The 23,170-nt window shown below is 31.9% G+C and overlaps 1 long non-coding RNA gene and 1 other non-coding gene across 2 annotated transcripts; one reads left to right on the forward strand and one right to left on the reverse strand.

Annotated features, from left to right (window-relative positions):
• Nucleotides 1-8,413: 8,413 nt before the first annotated feature.
• On the forward strand, nucleotides 8,414-11,160 carry LOC136275715 (uncharacterized). The gene is made up of 2 exons (XR_010714219.1): nucleotides 8,414-9,737; nucleotides 10,105-11,160. It is a non-coding gene; the product is annotated as an uncharacterized lncRNA (long non-coding RNA).
• Nucleotides 11,161-17,264: 6,104 nt separating this feature from the next.
• On the reverse strand, nucleotides 17,265-22,267 carry LOC105337688 (uncharacterized). Its single transcript, XR_010714026.1, has 3 exons — nucleotides 22,107-22,267; nucleotides 20,764-20,932; nucleotides 17,265-17,436 (listed from the first exon to the last, which is right to left on the reverse strand). It is a non-coding gene; the product is annotated as an uncharacterized protein (transcript).
• Nucleotides 22,268-23,170: the final 903 nt, after the last annotated feature.

Raw genomic sequence — 23,170 nt, forward strand, 5'->3', positions numbered from 1 at the left:
TTAGTATGTATGCATTTTTCATATAAATATCGTTAAACAAATAAATGCATAATAAACATAAGCAAAGACTCCATTGAAATTGCCCCCTCCCTCTTTTTTCGCAGCAATTTTATTTCTCAAATTTACATATCAAATATCAAATATTGAAAGAGTTGCTCCACTCTTTTGGCAAAGAAAATTGTATTAAAAAACAAAAGAGTAAGACTGAAATATAAGTTTCAAGTAGAACGCTTTTACACACCCCTCGCCACGATAAGGGTTTTTTCATTTTCGCATGCCAATTTGGTGGATTAGATTACAACCCTCTTACATTAAAAACAGTGCTAATTGCCTGTCAAAACATTCTTTTTCATAAAACCATGTCAAAACATTTCTAGCAACTGCTACTTAACAACACAATTTACAAAGCTGATACAAATATAACTAATATAAACATATCAATTCATGTACAGTGGTACAATCTAATTATAATACATTCATTTCTACCTAGGTGTACGTGTATACATGTAATACTGTACCGATCCCGACTTAGTACAATGTATGATTATGGAGTACGTCCGATTTGTGTATTTTGTGTGAAAACTAGCTTACCTCAGATCTGAGTGCCGATGTGCTTTTTGAAAATGTCAAAAAGTTTGCATAATATATGACAGCCACGATACAAAGGTTAATTCATGCTATTCGGGGTCATAATAAAATGCTTATCAATTAAGTGACCGAGAGACGGTTTACGTTGCTCTTAGACAATCATATGGGATTACTTTGGCAAAGATAAACGTAAAGGACCGGAACATTGAATACGGATCATATTGAACAATGATAACAACGTTTTCTGTTGCCTTGATTTTCGTTTTGTGCGGAATAGAAACAGACGCAACTGACTGCATTAGCAGACAAGAATTTGAAGAATTTAAGACAAATGTTTTAAACCAAATTCAGAAACTAACCCTAGAAAATGACAGGCAATCCGTACAAATAGAGCATCAGAGGAAAACAATTCTGGATTTAATGAATTCGTTGGCAAAGTATGACGAAGCATCAACCAGTTTTAGTCCAGAAGATTTAACTAACATTTCTAACGACAGTGTACCTTTGAAACATTCAAGGTCATTCAGAAAAGATTCGTTGATATCAAAACCGCCAGCAAAAGGAACAGTCAAAAGTATGTATTTTTATTCGTATATGATAATTTTATTAGATTACGAAATACATTTTAATCTGTATTTTACATATAACCCATGTAAAAAGTCTTCAATAGATATTTTTGCAATCTCTTTTTTCCTATCTGGGATATGGGTGCATTTGAAATATCCGTCTCTTTGTTTCCCTGATTTAAACAGAACATTTTGATTGAGATGAGAAAGACTTATCTCACTAAATATTTTCAGCAATGGATTTGGAACTACACATTCATCGGATTTTTTTATTTAAACGTTGGTGTTTCTTTCAATACTGTTTTGTACCAACTGCACATTCCATGATGTTTCATGATGACTTATGCAAAGCAGGCATATTAATATAACATAATCAAAAGGTTCTTGTCCTTTTACTTCTGGATTTCACATATTTAAAAAAAGTTCATACTGCTAGTCTAACTTATTAACTTTCATTTTGATTACAGAAACTAGATTATTAACATCTCAAGGAACAATGACAACTCTCATGGCAGACGTAGTTGCCTTTTATGTCTACCTTACAAATACAGAAACAAACCCAGGGCCGCATCATGTAATCGTGTATGACCATGTCGTGACGAATTCTGGAAATGGATATAACAAGCACTCTGGAGCATTTACAGTCCCAAAAGCAGGCATGTATGTGTTTTCCTGGACAACATTTGTTGACCCAAATTCGTATTTTCCAATTGAACTCGCGGTCAACAGTCATCGGGCTGGTATAGTTTTCGTGCATGCCAGTACAACTTTTAATGGAGTTACTGGCTCAGTCGTTATTCAGCTTCAGCAGGATGACGTGGTTATGGTAAGATCAGAACCCGGATATAACCCCAGTGGAAACATTTACAGTGACAACAAAATGAAAACGACATTTTCTGGATGGTGTATTTCATGTTCGAGTTAAAAACTATGTTTTGAAATGAGAATGCATTATTAAATCGATTTCTCGTTGATGAAAGTGTTTTTGCATTTAGCATTTTTATTACATTTTTATAAAAAAAAAAAAGTCGCTGTATACTACTATGGTTTCATCAATATTCGTTGAATACCAATTTTCGTGGATTTCGTTGTTAAGTTGATCCACGAAATTAAATGTTCATTGAAACCCAATTTCTATTAACAGTTTGTATTGAAAGGGTCATTGGCCACGAATTTACGTATCCTTGAAACTGTGATTTTCACTTTATCCATGAAAATTGATACCCTTGAATATTAATGAAACCACAGTACTAAACAGCAATGCGCACATAAACAAATATAAGTTACACATAAAATGTTTTGAAAGTTTAAGATACATGTAACTTACGGATACTTGTAAAACAGTTTACTTTTGCTTGTGAATATAAAATAAATTAATATGTGAATCCTTTTAAGTAAAAACAGCACTTTTTAAAAATTGTGATAATATTAAGTATGAAAAAACCCCCATTATAAATAAACATGTAATCTGATGCTTTACTGTGGAATCAATAGATTTCGTGGTTGCTTAATTTTCGTGGAATTCCTGGGTACCTCTTACCCACGAATTAACATCCGCCACGAATTAAGACAATAACGTCATATTACCTAAAGTAGGGATACGAGAATACACGAAATTACGTCCCCACGAACCTGTAAATTTAAGCAATCAACGAAAATTGGATCCCACAAATTTTAATGATTCTACAGTATTTGAAAACGTTTATGATAAAAAGTATACCTGTAATTTCCTGCCATATATAAAATAATATGATACATTCAATATATTTTTTTGCGATGAGGGCATATTGGTTCTACCAAATGGTCCTTAACCTCTTGCCAAAAGGTCATGAAATTCACAATTAAGTAGAGGGTTTAATGAATCACATAAGCATGCATTTAGTTTATTTCTTTTTGATGTGGACAAAAAGAAAAAGAATTTCTAAGATTTAAAACAGTTTCACTACATAGTCTTATTAGTTCCACACTTTGGCCTTAACAACTTGACACAGCTATGGCAATAAATTCTTTAATTTCGGTAGAGGTATATATGAACAGAATTATGCATTTAGTATATCTCCTTCATGTGAATGAAGAAAAAATGCTCTCTATGGTTTCATGGCAATCATAACCATGCATTTAGTTTTTCTCAAATTTGTATGGGATTGGAGTAGAATATTTTCCATAATTGAATATAGTATGTATGTCCATATTGGATCTACCATAGGACCTAAACTCTTGAACAAGAGCCATAAATTTAACAATTTTGGTAGAAGGCGTTATGGACATCATATTCGTGCATTTTTCCAACATGTAAGTAGGAAAGATTTTTTTTTTTTGGCACCGCCAATGAGGCACCAGTGTAGTATGATAATGAATTTCTCGCGACAACCAAAATCAAAGGGATTTGTGACGGTCAGAATGGTTAAATTGTTAACCACTCAGCTCTTTGAGACGATTACTATACACTGGTATGACATCTTGTTGGTGATAGGGAATGGTGTGCCTTCTCGTTTAATAATATATCAACAAATATGTCAACTTGTTTGGCTATTATGCCTACCTGAACACTTACTGATTTCTTGTTAATATCGATGAAAAGATCAAAGAAGCATATTAATGGATAAAGAAGTCTACGCTAAATATAAACAATACAGTTTATTTAGTAAAGAGAACCGTTTGGTTTCGTCCCCCGAATGTTTGGGTTTATCAAACCCTGATGTTATGCAACCATTGTAAACATCACAAACTTCAGAAATACATGTAATAGATAATAAAATGTACACAGGTTTATTTTTGATTTGTCAGTACACTACTTATATTTAGATTCTATTAAAAGCAAAGTCAAAGGGGTGATATAATCATCAGGGGCAATAACTCAATGCCCTTTTAATGCCGTTTGTTTTGTTACAAATGTTTTACATAATTTTTTTCATTGAAATATAGCTTAACTGAGCTGGAAAATTACTCCAATGTCTATTATAATACACATTCGTAGCATAACCATCGTTTTGAAGCGTACACAAAATCTGATATTAAATTTAGCCAAACAGTTTTATGACGTAAAACTAGTTAAATTTCATTATTTGCATTGAATTGGAAATATTATAGATACTATGGTTTAATATTGAACACTATTACCGAAAACATTTTGTATTTAGTAAATTAAAAAAAATTAAGAAGACAGATTAAATCCATTAAATGAATAAAAAAACATTGTTTAAAAAAATCCTCAAAATATTGTTGATTGGTCTTTTACAGGCTTTCATGTAGTTTTGGTTGTTTAATCGATTCTAATGTTTTACGTTACTTTTTATTACTGTCTGACATAGTTTAAAAGAACGTCATTGAGATTTCCTTAGTAGTAAGTTTGTCTGTTTTGCTTTCAAACACGTTTCTTTGTCAATAGCGATTCAGTATGTATCAATGTTAGTGCTTCATATGTAAAATATGGACATATAAAGAATTTAAAAAAATCAAAACAAGTATAATTTGAATTTTGCGAGTTGTTAGATAACAAAACAACCATACAAGATACGTACTATTGGTAGCAAAAGAAAAAAACCCCAAAAATGACCAGTTTGTACACAAAAGTTGCAACAGCCATTGTTTAATCTGATAAACAAACCTGTTGTTTTATTGACCAGTGGTGCCTGATTATCTTTAGATTTATTTACAGATCACATGAAGAACTGTTACGGTCATATGTTATAGCTTGGCTATAATAACATTAATTTACTACTTAGGCACAGAAACAAACAGTTATATAACGTAATTTTAATGATAATTTATTGCTTGATAAATAAATGAACATTGCTCAAATGCCAGTAGATTTTTTTTATCAGCCCCTGGACTGACAATCTTTGTTGGGGAGAAACTTTGGGTGCGCTTAGGTAAATTGGAACTTGGAGAAGGTTCAGACAATACGGGTAAAAGAAAATACAACTTATGAGAACTGGTCAGTGACGGGTCAAACTATGTCAATGTGTGCAACGGTGGTGTTTCTTCTATATTCGGTATCGTTCATGACAGATTTAGGGCTACGTATATCCTCTCTCCCAACTAGACTGGTAACGTAAATTAGCATTGCTTTGCTATGAGAGGCCATGTGGTTCATATAGTACATGTAATTTAGGCAAAGTCACAAAAGAATGATGATTGTTGTAGATTTAATGTTTTGTATAAGTCGGTGTGTATCATTTCATTTGTATAACGCTAAACTATTGCTGTGCAAACAATATATGCACCAAAATATCCTTTTGTTCTATAGTTAGGATATTGAATTTTAATGCCAAAACATCCTTCAACGAGGGCCAATTAGAAGTAATAAGAATTTTACTATAGCCACATGTATTTGTTTAACGTCAAGTTACATGTACTACTAAACTTGATAGACATGATTAAGCGATATTTTTAAACAATATAAAAAAAAAAGGAAAAAAATTATATTTTCTTTTATTTACAAGAATTATTTAGACTCCAATCCTGCAAAAATAAGGTCATCACACACGGTTTAGATTTGTGTAAAGTCAACAATAAAACATAAAATGTCAACAGAAATAATATATAAATAAACTAAGTTTAATGCGAATTTATAATATATTTTTGGATTTAAATCCATATTATATTAAAACCTCAAATTCAGTATTGTCATGATAGTCTTTGTATTAAAACATGACGGGTTATATTGCTTTGTTGAATAGAAATCAGTTCTTAAAGACAGAAAGTCATCAAACAGACCGAAAAAACTAGATCTCTCTTAATATTTGGTCAAAAGAATAAGTTAGTTCATCTGACGTTCAGGCTTTTCCTGTTGTAAACTAAGAATCACATGGGTATAAATAGGAAAACTTTGAAGAACTAAGTTATGATTCTCGAATACACTGAAAGATGAAAGGCACAAAAAACTAAGCGTGATTTAAATTAGGTGCCTTTCTATAATTTGACAATATTTAACTGTGTGTGGATCGTCTTGACTTTATGTTTGAACGTTATCGTGCTCCGTAGTGAAAAACATGTTGATTTTAAAATCACTCAACAGCAGTACCTTTTCATGAAATGAACTGAAACTTCACACATTAATAAAAAGCATTGGTGGATAGTTAATTTGCTGCTCATGACTTTCATAAAGAAATATATGTGATATACAGTCATATTGTCTTCATATCTTTTATTGACCCACGTAAAATATTATTTTTTGATATCAAGTAAAATTATTCAAAAATATTTTAACAAGGAAATATCAAATAAGTCAGGACTATAGATCGCGTAAAAATTTAACCTTTTTCTGTCGCATCTTTTCAGCAACTATTCATCGCAGATGGTTGAAATTTGAACACACTTTCTTCTTTTTTTGAGGCATGTCATATGGTACAATTCATTTTTGTATTAATCATACGTCAACTTAATGTAAACTGTATTATATATTTCTTGTATACTTGCCGTTTGTGCATTATGGTTCATCAAGCTAACTACAAATATTAAAAAAAAGTTAAACTAATAAACAGCTCGACTTGTTTGAACTTTTCCTGTGTGGACTGGAAGTAACGGAAGATAAAATGATACCGGTTAACCATATCTTCAACCAAGTGTCTATCATCCATGAAAGTTTCGTGCTTTGATCACTTATAGTTTCTGAGATATCGAGGGTACAAACTGTGTTTTTAACAAGCTACCTGAGATAAAAGAGATATTTAACGATCTTTGAATCAATTCATACCAAAAGGTATAATTCTTTTATAAAAACACATATGACTAATTGATTGGTCCATTTTGCATATTGCTAATTGTTTTAGAAGAGTTATGCACACTTTTCGTAGAACAGAATATTCCAGTTCCATATCAAAAGTAAATGTGTTAGCGCTGCATTCAAGATTATCAGTAAAAAGAATTTTAACTTCAAAACTGAAAAGGCCGGTATGATCCATTTTTTTTAATACCTGCGTTAAATTTAGCAATCAAGGCCCATATTATAATTTCTTATTAAGCATAACCACTCTTCAGATTTAAAAGCCCACGTCCTTCTGTTCGATTTAGCTTTTACAGTCAATTACGCTCTAAATTAAGAAAAAAGGATGGATACTATACATAGTAGTAAATATAAAAGGTTAAATTTGATACGGAACTTATAAGGCCGAATAAATGTAAAATATTGTTCATATTTTATATTTTGAATATACACAGGATGAATGATCATCTTTAAGTTCTCCTTAAAGATAGCTTAAAGATGCTTAAAGGTAGCTTAAAGACGATCTTTAAGCCACCTTTAAGCTATATGTGTTGTTTAAAGATGACTTAAAGAAAGCGTAACGATGGCTTAAAGGCAGCTTAAAGACTATCTTTAAGCCACCTTTAAGGACACCTTATAGGTCCTTAATGTCCAAACTTCTTTAAGCCACCTTTAAGCTACCTTTAGCTACCTTTAAGCCACTTTAAGCCATTAAAAATCTTTTAATTCAATATTGTGATTAATTTACCAACAAAATATATTAACTTCATGATAATGATAGAAAAGGTATCAAAAACGGCTTTTGTTCTAGAAAATAAAATGAAAAAAAAAATAATCAAAATGCACGAGATGAGGATTGAACCCGGGACCCTTCGTTTATCAGCATCACCTCACTTCCTCTGCGCCAGGGCAACTTACATATTTATTGAGGTTTTTATATCCTATATATCAGTGGATATTGAATCAATGTATTCAATGTGTATTTTTTACTTGATAAGATTTTGACTTCCAACAATCAATCATATCTAATTTATAAATTACATGCATGCATATATTTAGAATGAAATACGGAACTTGATCTTCAGTGAAAAAAAATATATTATACATGTACCTCAATGGAAACCGTTAGGCTTACTTAGTAAATAAATTTAAACCGAGTAGATAAACGTTCATCTAATTCATACCTAAATAAAATGCAAGGAAGAAGATGGAATCATTTCTTTTATTAAAAGCATTGAAAGTTCTACGCAATTTTCCCGGTTTTCATTATCACGGCGCCGTTTCATTATGTTTAAACATTTAATTGCTATTTTTGGATTGTCACATCCCAGTACCAGGAAGGACAAGAACCCCAACAGGGCCAGGGAGTCCAACAACAAGGTCAGCTTGATGGCGCCTGTAATCAACAGAAGCATTTGCTAATATCTAATGAAACAAGAAATATTCAAGATACTCTGTCAAGAATATTTTAAACAAATTATGTAAGGAACAAAGGTTTAATTAAAATTTCTTTTAATATAACATATATAAGCATCTTTAAAATCAGATTTTTTGCAAAGAAATTGTTTCAGACTATAGATCTATACTATTTTCCTTAAATGAATACTTCTTTGTAAACTTGGATCCTCCATTTGCAATCTCTCATCAAATAAATGTGCCAACAATTTGTGACTTTAGAGGAGAACAACTGTGTTCATTCTGTTAGCCAAATTGATCAACTGAGAGATTTTTTTGGTCTCCAGTATGTGATAAAAATATAATAACATTTCCAAAAATGCGTAGAACATGGTTACAATGATTTTTTTTAACTTGCTGATTTTATTATGAACTTTCTAGACTAATTTAGTTGGCCATGTGTAGTATAAACAAGGTTATCTATCTATTACACAACATGATTCATAAGAGGTTTTCTCGAAATTCTTGTCGGAAAAGTCCGAGAATCCATATTATAAAAATGTGCGTAATTTAAATAGAGATTATAAACTACTTGCTAAGCAAAATAACATATTGTTGATTTTAAGATAAATAATAATCGATAAAATCAACTCCCGTCAATACTTCAGTACTTTGATTTGTTTTGTAAACAACGTTTTCGTTAACAATTTGAATGCTGATAAAATAATTCCAGGTTAAGAACTAAAATGAAATATGACAAACGCCAGGAACTGTTTATATACATGTATGTTCAAAACGAATTAGTAGGTTAAAAAATTAGCTTGAAGAAGATATTTTACCGGTGTATTGAACTAACGAACTAACCAAAAACAGAGCATGGACCTTGTTTACATAACAAAGAACTGTAAGCTTTGCATCTTGCTTATTACTCCTCGACTGACTCTCAAATTCTGATTAATCAAAAATACTAAAGCAGTGTTAACAATAAAAATAGAATTTGACCCAAATCGTGACCTTGCCCCTTTAAATTCTAACAATAACGTGTAATATTTTTAGAGAAAAGGTTTTGACATTTAAATATCTATTACAAAACTTAACCACACAAATAAATGCGTTATTCACTGCAATTACTGCCTTTCTAAAGAAAATTTTATGTTTCAGGATTAGTTACATAATTTTTCAATGCTTTAAGTGCGGCGTCATTTCCATCAAAAATAATAAGTCCAAACTCAACCAAATTGGATGTGTTCATGATATCCAGCTAAGCTAAAAAAACGTCTCGGGTTGAAACAAAAGGTCTCATGATTCTATCACGTACTCCTTCATGTAACAATTGGTCATGAATTTCACAATTTTAATAAAAGGCTTCATGGACATCATAACCATGCATTCAGTTTTTTCCTCACACGTGTGGGGGTGGAGAAGAAGATTTTTGAGTGACTCATGTGACCTAAAAAGACACAAATCTGCTTCAGACACTGGTATGTAATGTTAATAAACGTACGATCTAAGAATAAAAAAAAATTCAACTCAGACCTATATGTATTTATAGTAGCCATTGTAACGTTAGCAATAGAAAGAAGAAATTCTTGTTCCTTCTCTGTAACGTGTTGATCGACAACAAAGATGATTACTTTCACTCACTTAAATACTGGGATACTAGTAATGGGCGAATCGGATCTAATTTACATCTAGAAGTTAATTTGATAACCCACGTGACAGTTAATTACATTCTTGTGGTGTGTCGAATGGGCTTTAAAGGATTGATTATTGCGGAAAAAAATTAAATAGCACAACTTATGCAATGCATTAAATATTCTATACATTCTCTGTCTTTTTGTTTTTCAGTGGATATCAAAGGGGAGAACTCGTCATCGCAAATCCAACATGAATGTACACGCTACGGCCGATGTTGTATTGCAGTGAGTAATGACACTGTTTAATCGGTGTAAATTACAATTGCGATTCGGAACACAGATTCTGATTGGCACATTTATATTGATCCGCGCATTTATCAGATGCATGGAGAGAACGGGGAAACAAATGTCGGAAAAAGAACAGCTATACTTGCAAGTTAAAAATTACAGACAGAGTTATTTGAGGACAAACGGGGCGATGTTTACGTATATGATTAAATAATGTTAGTGAAAACAAAACTAAGAAAAAAAGTTCTTTAAAAGCAGGGATAGGCACATACATGTATAGATTAAAGTCACAGATTGGACTTCGCTCATCGAATAACATAAGTTATTCAGCTTATTGTGAAGAAATTCGTCAGAAACTGTTTGGTGAACAAATATATTTTACGTTACCGTTCACAGTGTATCATTTATGGAAAATCGCATGAGTTAAAGAGACTGTTTTTTCTCACAAAAAGCTTGCTGCAAAATGTAGATCCACGCGAAAAGGGTTGACACGCCGTGAAATCCATTAGACGTTCTACAGCATACGCCTTCACTTATTTGCCTATAATAAATCTGTACTGAAAATCTTTGAAACATCGTCATCCAATGAAAAGGTGTGGTTTGTTTATAAATATAAAACTGTAAAATGGCAACTCGTCCTGCGCGTGAATTTTACAATCCGAGGTCGATTAGACCTAGCGTGTTTGAGAGAAAGTCAGCGGCAGTTAAACGTCAACATCAGTAGTAAATATTGTCTGATGAAGTGAAATTAATGTTTCTAAAGACTGAGTGAGTTACTAAATAAAGTTAATCACAGATCAGTCGAACATTGAACACGTTTGTGTTGTAAATTTCAAGTTTAGTGTACATGTTTGAAAACACATGCATACTTGTAGAAGTGTGTCATTGATCGGTTGAAGTTAATAAAATGCAATATTTTTGTAAAATTTATTGTCAGTATCTGTTGTGAATTTTTTTGAATAAGCTACATCAACATTTACACTGTCTCATCTTAAATTGATGCGTTAAAGTGATTGAATTCATCGATAAAGCATTGTGCTGAAAAATGTAACGGGAAATTTGTTTTAAATTTTTGACAATTGTTTACACCATAAAAAACAAAAGCGATTATTTTGAGGACTCTTAGTCAATCATTGCAGTTTGTTCAGTCCTGATACAGAGTAAACGATACAGTTGGCAGTTGGTGCATAAATTATCAATACAACGGTACATGTCCGGTAAAAGTGGGCGGGTACCAAACAGCTATTGAAAATGCTTGTTTATAAAACTGCAACTCGCCATCCCACTCATCATTTTATCGGTCGCAGCGAGCGCACTGGTGTTAGATTTGCTATAAGAGTGAAGGTTCTGCTGAAAGTAGCTGAATATACAGTTAACTCTAATATATAAAAATGAATTTGTAATTGGATTATGGAGGGTATATGAATGTCAAATAAAATTTTCTTTCACACTAACGATTATATAAAAAACCTTCGATCAAATATTAGAGAAAGGGGTGAGAAAATAAGAATGTGAACATGAATCTATTTAAAATACGGTATGATATAAAAAAAAGTGTTATTTAAATAAAAAATTGCATTTTCACAACAAAATATTAGATGACTTTGTACAGTGATTATTGATTTTTAGCTAGAATTTTGTCATTTTGTTTCAATTTATTTTTTTAATAATTACCTTACATTTGTTACCCAAATACCATGCATTTATTCACACCAAATCTAAACTCTACAGCTAATAATTTCACAGTGACTTGCTTGCAACAAAAACAGATTTTTCACCTTTTCATAAAAAAAAACTAAATAAAAAACTGAGTACAGAGCCTTAAATTTCATAATTTTGGAGAAGACTTTATCTGCATTATAATGATGTAAGTTTGTTTTTCTCACGCCTAGTAGTAGAAAACAAGATATTTGATTAAGAAGATTGCTTGCCTTTTTACCCAAAATTAACATATCCCCTTACAAAATTGGGTAAAAATTTCATTGTTAGTTCAGAGATCCACGTTTTTAGGCCTTGGCTGATGTTTGAACTTTATGAACAGCCTTGCATGTTTATTCCTCAACTAGAACATGCATTATATCCCCTTTACTTAATTTAAAGCAATATGAGCTGTATTATTTGGAATTTTATTTTGCTGCAAAAACCTGCTAGTATGATAAGTCGCATGTTAATTAAACTTTTATGATTATAAGATTTGAAAAATCATAAATTCTTGTCTGAAGAAAGATTTTTCTTCTCAGGAATATAAACCAGACCAATTTTGTACAGGACGAAAATAATTCAATTTTGGTCCAATTTAGGCTTCTTAACGACTTTTCCGCAAAATATGGCTAACAGAAATTTAGAAACCATTATATTTTTGTCATTTAATTCGAAAATAAGATTTTTGTAAAAAAAAAAGTTTCAACACGAAAATTGAAGATCATATTGCTTTGATCTAGTTCATACTGTAGAATCAATAAAACTCGTTGGGGCAAAATTTGTGGATTGCTCGAATTTTACAGGTTCGTGGAAACTTTATTTCTTTTATTGTCCTACAACTACAAAGGAGAATATAACTTTATAACCATAATATATATTAATTTGTGGAGGATGTTAATTCGATCGTGGATGATAGGTACCTTCATTTTTCACGAAAATTGAGCTACCACGTAATCTAATGATTCCACAGTACTTCATCGTTGACGTGCCTTTTAAGGGTCATGTTTTATCTCCACTCTTTGATCTGTCATATCATTTATCATTTACATCAATAGTTCTTTTGAATGAATTGTAAGCAGTGACACAGAACAAAGTTTTCAGGTTAAAGGTAAAGGCCATAGCAGATTTTGACCATTACTTCATTAACCAAAAGCCATATCGTACTTAGACTATCAAAGTAAAGAACTTAGGACATATATAAAGGTACGTCCACGTTATTTGGGGTCATAAATGCTGATCAAATGAGGGAATGAAAGACGGTCAAAACTTAAAATCATAGAGTACTACTTATATAGGAACAGTGCAAACTGATCATATTGAACAAGGATACAATTCTCTGTTGCTTTAGTTTTTGTATTGTGCGGAATAGAGACGGATGCAACTGACTGATCAGCAGATAAGAGTTTGATCAATTTAAGACAATTGCTCTTAACCATATTCAGAAACTGGCCTTTAAAAATGAAAAGCAAGTTGTAAGAATAGAGCATCAGAGAAAAACAATTCTGGATTTAATGAATTCGTTGGCAAAGTATAACGAAGCATGAACCAGTTTGAGTCCAGAAGATTCAACAACCATTTTAAATGACAGTATACATGTGAATCATTCAAGGTCAGAAATCATTCACAGAAGATTCAATGATATCAAAACCACCAGCAAAAAGAACTGTTAAAAGTATGTATTTTTATTTGTTTAAATTTACAATTTTATTAGAATACGAAGTGAATTTTGATATATATTTTGCATATAACTCATGGAAAAAGTCTTCAATGGATTTTTTTGCAATATATTATTCATATCTGGGATATGGGAGCATTTGAAATCATCCGTTTGTCTGTAACACTGATTAAAAACATTTTCTTTGAGATTATAAAGACCTATCTTTTAAAATATTTTTACCAATAGATTTGCAACGGATCATTCATTTGATTATGCCTTAGTCACATTACCCGGTCGGTCACCGTAGACCAGTGGTAATCAGTGATGTGAGCGATGCACCAACATCGGTCCTTATCGGCCAGGTAGTCGTGAACACATCTGTCACAGTAGCAGGCATCTTTCAGAGGCCGTACATTCTCCAGCCGATGATACTACGGCGAGCAACTCTAAAGGATTTTTTTTACCTGCGTAACACCGATTACCGGCCGGAAATCGAACAAACGTCGGACAGTCTTGTCTTTGCTGATCATCCTACAATGCTCGACCGGTGGCAGAACAGTGAGACAAACAGCATACGATAATTGTTCCGGCCATCTAACACTCATTGTAGGATACCCGGATGATGGTCGGCCAAAGAATTATAAAGTAATTACCCTACCTTGCATGTTCAATAGGTTATAATGGCTTTAGCAGTGAGACATCTTAATTAAGCCATGTTGTAGCATCAACTCGTACAACCCCAATTAAGGCCCAGCGATGCATTGCTAAACACATACGAATATTCAAGCGGTAATCGGCTGATGTATTTTAAAAAACGTTCTTACTTCGGTGGCCGGCTTTTGGCAAATGTTAGGTCGATAATCGGCCGATGTTTATTAAACTCATCTAACCTCAGACGCAGGGGGCACCGGACAATAGTCGGCCATACATCGGTCGATTCTTGGATAATGTGTAAATGATGTATTGCCGATGAGAATCCATGATTTTTAACTGCAATTTGTTCTGATTACCTCCATCGATGTGCCCGATGACCTCAGTCACCGTCCGATTACCATGGGTGTCTGGCCGGCATCCACACCATTTTCATCTAAAACGCATCAGTAGCATATCGTTTGGTAATGTGAGTGATACTTTATGGAATTAGTTCTTTCAATTCGACATTGGTGTTTCTTTCAACAATGTTGTTTGTACCAACGAAATCATAAGGCTCTTGTGAGTCAACTTCTGAATATTCATCCTTTCGCTGTGTTCAGTTCAAAAAACCCTTATGAAAAACATATTTAAAAAGTCTAACATATTCATTTTGATTCCAGAAAGTAGATTATTAACATCTCAAGAAACAATAACAACAATTGTTCCAGCGCACGTAGTTGCCTTTTATATCGACCTTACAAATATAGAAACAAACACAGGGTTGCATCATGTATTTTGTATGATCATGTCGTAACAAATTCTGGAAATGGTCATAACAAGCACTCTGGACCATTTACAGTTCCACAAGCAGGCATGTATTTGTTTTCCTGGACAACCTTTGTTGACCCACATTCGAATTTTCAATTCGAGTTGAACTCGCGGTCAATAGTCATCGGACTGGTAAAATTTCGTGCATGCCAGTACAACTTTTAATGGAGTTACTGGCTCAGTCTTTGTCAGTGACAATAACATGAAAGGGACCTTCTTTGGATGGTGTATTTCATGTTAGATCAGGAAACCATGTTTTAAAAAAGATGCAAATGTAAATCGATTTTAACGTTGATGAAAGTGTTTATCACTTAAAAGAACAGGTATTTTGTAATGTATAATACATTTAGCACTCGCTGATCAACAATTAAAACCACTTGAAAGAAAAAAATGGCTGCATACTACAAGTGTGAATGAATAATTTATATACTTGTATGCAGACAGCAACCAATTGAAACCAACAATGCACACTGCCATAGAAATTTTATACATAAGGCTAATACAATAAAACTCGGTTATAGCGAAGTCATAGTGACCAATGGATTTTCTTCGTTATATCCGTATTTCGTTATAACAGTATAACGAATTTGTAATAATATGTATAACGAATTCGCTGTATACAAGATTTCTTCAACCAGACTACATTATTTGCTAACTGAGGTTCAGAATGGAAATACATTCTTTTGAATCCCATAATAATCGGATTGTGAAAAGAAGAAATTATGTGTAAATAAATTCTTTCAAACTATTGTCAAATGACAGTGATAACTTTTCATACTTAAAAAAAGTTGCTTTAAAAGTTTAAAATTTCGTATTTTCCCCACCTTTACGGGACTACAAATCAGTTTGCTTCATCCGTAGATTCACTATATCCGAATTCGTTATAACCATACAAAATTGCAAAGAGTTTTGTTAAAGAAGTCTGCCGGGGGCTTAATTTTTTTTGCTATATCCGAGATTTCAGTATATCCGGATTCGTACTAAAAGAGTTTTATTATATTTTTTCGGGTAAAAAATGATACAGAGTTTATCATATTGGTACTTATGTTACAATAGTTTAATTTTGCTTGTAAAAATATAATGATTCCTTACTTAGATAAAGGTTTCTTATTAAGTGAAAAATACCTTCACTTGCAGAATTGTAATTTTACCTAGTATGAAAAAGACTAGAAAAATACATGATCTTGTCTGACTGAGTTTTTTGATTAGTCGTGTGATGAAAATGCATAATCCTTGTATGTTCCTGTCATTTGTTCGCTGTTTACTTTCTCGTCTTTTTGACCAAATCTGGCACATATAAAAGGTGTTAAGGGACCTGGAACCAATGATCGAGATCAGAGGTTATGGCCAAAGCAGAACTATGAATAAACTCTTCATAAACTATTCATATTTTCTGTCGTCTTTTCTCAATGTGGCTCAAGTCACTCCAGAAGGCCTTTAGATAAAGGATATAAGATAACTTACCTGTCTAAGTCAAAGATGAAAGACATATTAGAAACAGAAGCTACCTATAGTTAAAGGGTATACATTGACTTTAATTCAAGTATTTATTTCAAAACTCAGACCATGGTAGACCTTGAATTCCCTGTCCGTACCATACCTTTTCCTCCTCTTGGTGATATCTGCCAATACTACAACAAACAGTATGCGTTCAATGAATGATGTGCAATGATCTTGAATCAAAGGGTTAGGTTGTCAGGGATTTTGGGCAAGGAAAACGCTTTAAAAATGTTTTTAAACTGAAGTTCGTTTTTAAGCGATGCGCTTTAAGATGTCGTGTTAGTAATATTGTATATTAGACCTCCTGAATCCTCAATATCTCGTTCAATAAATAGCCAAGTTGTTCGTTTGATATTTTTACTTAAACACCTTTTTATTGCTTTTTTGAATTCATGATAGATACGTTTAAATGATTTTTAGTCCACGCTCTAGATCTGTGAAATCGATACTATTTACTAAGCAATTTTGTAAAAAGTTATGCATTTTAATCTTAGAATAATATAACCTTTCTCACGTTTGTATATGTCAACGATGCATAGCTTCGATGTAAATAATCCAAGTAATTAAAAAGTCGCAAGTAAATAATTTCGTTTTTTTGCATTTACTTGGCTTATTTACGTGTATCACTGGTATAACCCACCAAACATGATTTCTGTTTATCTTGAATATTCATGATTTAGCGATAAACCGATTCTGCAACTGTGAAGACTCACAGTTCTCTAAACTGATAAACCAACACGAAATAAATTGTTGAAAGATACAAATATCCTTGATTATTTATTTCATGCTTTACAACAACAGAAGTTTGGACCGCAGCCAGTGTACCGACACCCCCAATCACCGTATCTCTTCATGGCCATCAGTGCTTTCCCCTTCTCTTCCGGTTTCAAAGTGGTATGTTTGTAGTAAAAGTGAAATGCTGCGAAACAGGTTGCCCTGGAAAAATAAAGTTTTCATAGATTTTTATTCTTTAATATGAAATACACTATAAGATACAATCACTTTAAGGGGAAACATTTTAATGATTTCTAATAGGGTTTGGGTATATGGTAGTGAAAAGTAAGCAAAGAAATTGAACAATAATGTGCCTAATTGTTCAAACCATTCACAGGCAATACTCTTTGCAAGACCATATTATCAAAAATTAACTTTAATGGGGTATCTTTGCTGTGATTTAAATTCGCATTCTATATATTAAATAAGTTTAAAGAGGTTCGTTCTTCTGTTTTCGGGTTGCCATTTTGGGCCACCTGTAGTCTGAATATTCTGCATCATATATTAATTCTACTTGTATACGAGGGTCAATAAAAAAATACGAAGACGTTTGTTGTAGCTATGTTAGTTAACATCATATTATTAGTGAATTTAGTAGACATAATTAAGCAATGGTTTCAAACAATTTGAAATAAAAAAAGTTCATATATTCTTTCATTTTTCTATTATTTAGAATCTAATCCTGCAAAAATGAGGTCACTGCGCACGGTCAAACTTTGTTTTGTGTCAACAATAAATCATATTATGTTGAAAGTAATATATCCATAAATTGAGCTTAAAACAAACTGATATTAAAACATAAAATCTAAAATTGTCATGATATTCTATGAATCAAATAATGACGGGATACAAAGATTTTATTAACTAAAGACATAGAGTCCTCTTTAAAATTGACTAAAAGCACTGACCTCGCAAGACGTCACGGCGCAACGAAAAGTATAAACAGTATTGATCTCACTCGGTTAAAACCGATAAAACTGTGAAAATGCTCAAGGATGGAAAAAATAAGTCAAAATTTAGTTGCACATTTTGTTCAACTTTAACACATTTTGTGGGGTTTTTGTAAATGTATTTTAACATCAAACAATACGAAAGAGAGTAGAATATCTGTAAAAACATATTTGATTAAAAAAATAAACAACGTCACCTTAATTTCAGGGAGTTCCTTACTGTAGACGAAGAGACAAACGGTAAAATAAGAAACCTTCGAGGAATTAACATTATTTTCGAACAAATATGAACAAATTGGATGTCAAGTATAATATTGCCGATTGGAATCGTATGGTTAAAAGGACAAAAGACTCAGGATAATATAAAGATTGGATATTTCTTTAAGCTGTGCGTGCGTCATCTTGACGTTATGTTTTCAACGTTACCGTGCGCCGTGGTGATACATGTATTACATGCTGATTTTAATTTCGGGTAACAAAAATACCTTTTCATCCAATGGAATGAAACTTCGTATATCAATTGAATAAGTGTTGTTGCATGAATTATCTGTTAGTTATGACTTTACTGAAAAATATATGATAGACAGCTACATTGTCTTTGTATTTTTATTGACCCTCGTATGTATATTTTACAATGCTGAATAAACTTTAATGAGTAAAAGAGTTAAAAAAAAGATTAACATACTTTCAGTGTTTAGTAAGGGATATATTTTCTGGCGGAATATTTTCAAGAATTAAATGAACACATTTGTATAACACAAAAAGGTTTAGTGTACTGTTATTTCAGCTTCCTAATTTTCAGTGCAGACCAAACTTCTGATAGTTTGTGCATTACAATATCTTTAAGTTGTTCCAAAAATCATATTTGAACATTTTTTTAAAATATTTCAATCGACATATTTTGCCATATTAAACTTATATTTAATAAAAGTCAAGACAAAATTATTTACAATTTTGGCTTAAGATTATTTCAGATATGCTTATGCCATATCTCAGATTTTTAAATTGTGGCCCAGATATTTACATGTTTTTTGTGCTGCAATGCGAATTCATCCATTTTTTCCCCCAAAGAGACATTACCTGTCACAAACTAAAACCTGCATTATGATTATTGAGAAAGATAATAACACTTTATTTTGCTTACAGACTGTATGTTTTTTTTACCAAATTCCTAATTATCGCCTGTTTTTCTCTAAATTTATGTTCAATAAGGATCATAAACTCTAACTTCGTAAGCGCTATTTTGGCATTCATTAAGTCGTAACATTTGCGCACATTATAATGGAGGGGATAAAGATAGCCATAATTATGCATTTTAAAGCAAGTAAGGAAAAAGTTATTTTTATATATAGTACAGGACATCGCGATTCATTTCTTAATTTAAATGAAAAATTTATTTCGCACTTATGCATGGTCTTTGTTGCTAATGTAGATTTATGGATATAAAAATAATGTTTTTATAATTAAAATATTGAGGGTAAAGTGTCAAACATTATATTTTAGGTATAACTGCATCCATTTTAATTGTTCAGTGTCTTGGAGAGTGTTAAGCATTGAAAGAATACACTGTTTGTATATTTCTCAAGAAAATAAACGAAAAAGTTAGCATGCTCATGTACATTTTTCTCCCACATTATATAAATATGCTACACATAACGATTGACAAGGCACGCAACAAATTCACAAAATAATTAAAAAATGGAACATTACATCACTTCATCACCAAATCACAATTCTCGATCATATGCAGCTCTACAAATGTGTCCGTAGAATACACCACGATTCTTGCAATTTTGTTCATTGGTTTACAAACAGTTTTGCTGACATGCTGTTTATTACTATTTTCAATAAAGTTCAAACTGGCCAAAATTTCCAAGAAATACAGGAATCGAAATTACCTAAACCTATGCACATCACGGAGTTCTGAATTCTTGCAAAGTTTATTCTTGCAAAGCATAAAAGTAAGTGCAACAAGGAGTTGTCCCGACAAACTGTTACTTTATTCAATGAATAGATAAAATTTTGAGATCAGAAGGACCAAACTTCACAGAAAAGTAATGAAATCGGAAATCTGTTAGTATGCACATTACACATTTTGTTCATAATACCTGATTGTGTTTTTTGCAGCGGTTTAAATAGAGCTGCGCTAAAAAAAAAAAAGAAGACTGACAGACTAACTGACGGACGAACGTGTAAAAAACTTTGTATTTTTGGCAACTTGTTTCGTGTAGTTTAAAATTTAAATCTCTCAGTTTAAATACATAACTCAATGTAGATACATTAACATAGTCTATGTGTGACATGTTTCTTCTAGGTATAAGGGAAAGGAAACTGTTTAAACACAAAACACATATGCAGTAGGTATCGAGTATCAAATTGCTTAAAGTAAAAATTGGAGTTAAAATAATTACGTTTTAAAGAAACAGTTGAGTTTTGAATCATTAAAAAGGTTGATCATATATTGATTTCCAATCGTCAAAACAAAACTTGAAGCTAGCTGTAATTTATAAAAGCAAACGACCAGTGATTTGATACTTACGTTGCAGATCCTTGAATTCCATAGATCGCTCTCATACTGCTGATTGCATTGCTACAAATTGTATTACATGAATCCTTACCAGATCCACATGTTCTCCGAATTGCTGACACAATACCATCGGATGTACTCGCTGAACAGGCTGCTTGTGCTATAGCATCTGCGTCAAACGCTTTTAACAAAACCAATAGGCTATCAAGGTTTATCTTTTGCAATAATAGTTAGTTTTTGACGGAAGTAATGGAAAAAGTTTTTTATGTATTTTTTTTTCATACAAATTTGTCTTTGGTTTTAAATCAACTCAATGCTGCTGGATTACACGCAATAACACCAATTTGGGATCGATAGAAAAAGAGATATCCTATGTTTTAAATTTATGAAGATACATGTTAATACTTGAGATATGTTTAAAATACAGTGATTGTACATGTAATACTTTAAAAAATTTTAATAATGTCTGAATCCAATCAGAAATAAAAAAAAATTATCCAAAATACCTGTATAACATAAATTATTGATTTTGCATTTTTTTTTTATTTCAAGTGGTTGATATTGGCTAATGCTTACTTATCATTTGTAACAGGCATCTCATAAACCTTGGACTAGTGTCTTTTAAAATTTATTGAATAAACTTATAGATTGAGTTATTGCATATTTGTATTAACATTGTATATAAGGATTTTGTAAGTAACTTTACATAAAACAGGTGAATATATTTGATAATATGAATTATCAGTAAAATAGCAACAAAGAAGAATTAATTAATAAGAAAAAAAATTAACTCATCAAAATTTATCAAATAGCAACATTTTATGTATGCGTTTTGGACTAAAAAGCATGGAAAAAGCATTGTAAGATCTTATTATAACAAATTAAAAATAAAATATATAAATATTCAAGTATATACGTATGTGAAATTTAAACAATTTTTACGATCAAATTATTGCACTTTGTCGCTTCTTGTGTTGAAACAAATTGCTAATTTCCAATCCAATAATAATTATAAAAAAGTCAGACAACATTCGGAAATGTGAATTGACCAAATTGTAGGAATGTCAGATTAATTGTTTATATTCAAATAAATCTTATCTTTCCATGCAAAAGGTTGTTTATGCCGATGCCAGTCTTGCTTATTATAAGGATTTGAATTCGTTGAATCAGTTTGAAAAATAAAATGTCAGTTCTTTGTTATTAATAATGTTAACATTTTAAAATTCCATTCCGTGATATTTTAAATTTTGAATCTTTAATTTTTTTTTTCACAAAATAAACGATGATAAAATATTTCAAAACTATTATTCTTGCAAGTTTTAAGATAGGTAAAAATTATCACACCAGATACATACCAGTGGTAGCAGCAAACATCACACCGAAAAGGATCAGTTTGTACACGATGGTTGCGGGCGCCATAGTCTGATCAGATTAATCAGAATACATATATGTATGATTTTGCTTTCTTTTATAGAAACTTTACACACTAAAGGCAAACCTGTTGCAATATTGATCATGTGCCAGATGTATGCAAAATACTGTTGAAATGTAAAATTATCAGAATTGATATACATCATTTTACTGATCACCAGAAAACATGTGACCACTTGATCATAATTAAAACAAGAGGCCAATGGGCCACATCGCTCACCTGAGCAACAATAGGCATGAAAAAAATCAGCTTAATGGAGTCATATTACAAAACTTCTGAACAATGTAGTATAGTACATAATGATCCAGTATAAATAAAAATTCATTTAGCTCCCTGGATATTCTTATGTTTGAAATCAAGTCCCTTTTGAATTAGGATGATTTTAGAGTCATATCACATGTTGAGCATAGCAGTTCTCAAAAAGATCCTAAACAGCTGTTTGTATACGAGATATAAACCTGCATCAAACTTTGAACACTTTGTGTGGCCCAAGAATCGCCTAAACGATTTAAAAGAATCAGCTATACGTCAAAATGATTGCATAAATGTATAAGTAAAACCAGACATAATAACATTTTAGTTTTTGTGAATACTTATTCGATATATTCCTATGTAACCCCCCCCCCCCCTCGTTATGACCCGATCCTACCCCCAAAGATCATGATTTGAACAAACTTGAATCTACTCCTCCTGACGATGCTTCCACATAAGTTTTAGCTATCCTGGGTGAACGCTTTCTAAGTAGAAGATTTTTAAAGATTCGCTATATATAATTGTGAGTGGTTTCTCAGAAGATTTTAAAGATTTGCTCTATATTATCCTATGTAAAAATTCAACCCCCTATTATGGCCCTACCCTGCACCCTGAGGGTCATGATTTTCACAACTCTGAATCTACACTACCCGAGGATACTTCCATCCAAGTGTCAGCTTTCCTGTCTGATTGGTTTCTGATAAGAAGATTTTGAATGTTTAACACTATTTATTC

The sequence above is a fragment of the Magallana gigas genome, chromosome 5, assembly GCF_963853765.1.
Source record: "Magallana gigas chromosome 5, xbMagGiga1.1, whole genome shotgun sequence".
NCBI classification, from domain to species: domain Eukaryota; kingdom Metazoa; phylum Mollusca; class Bivalvia; order Ostreida; family Ostreidae; genus Magallana; species Magallana gigas.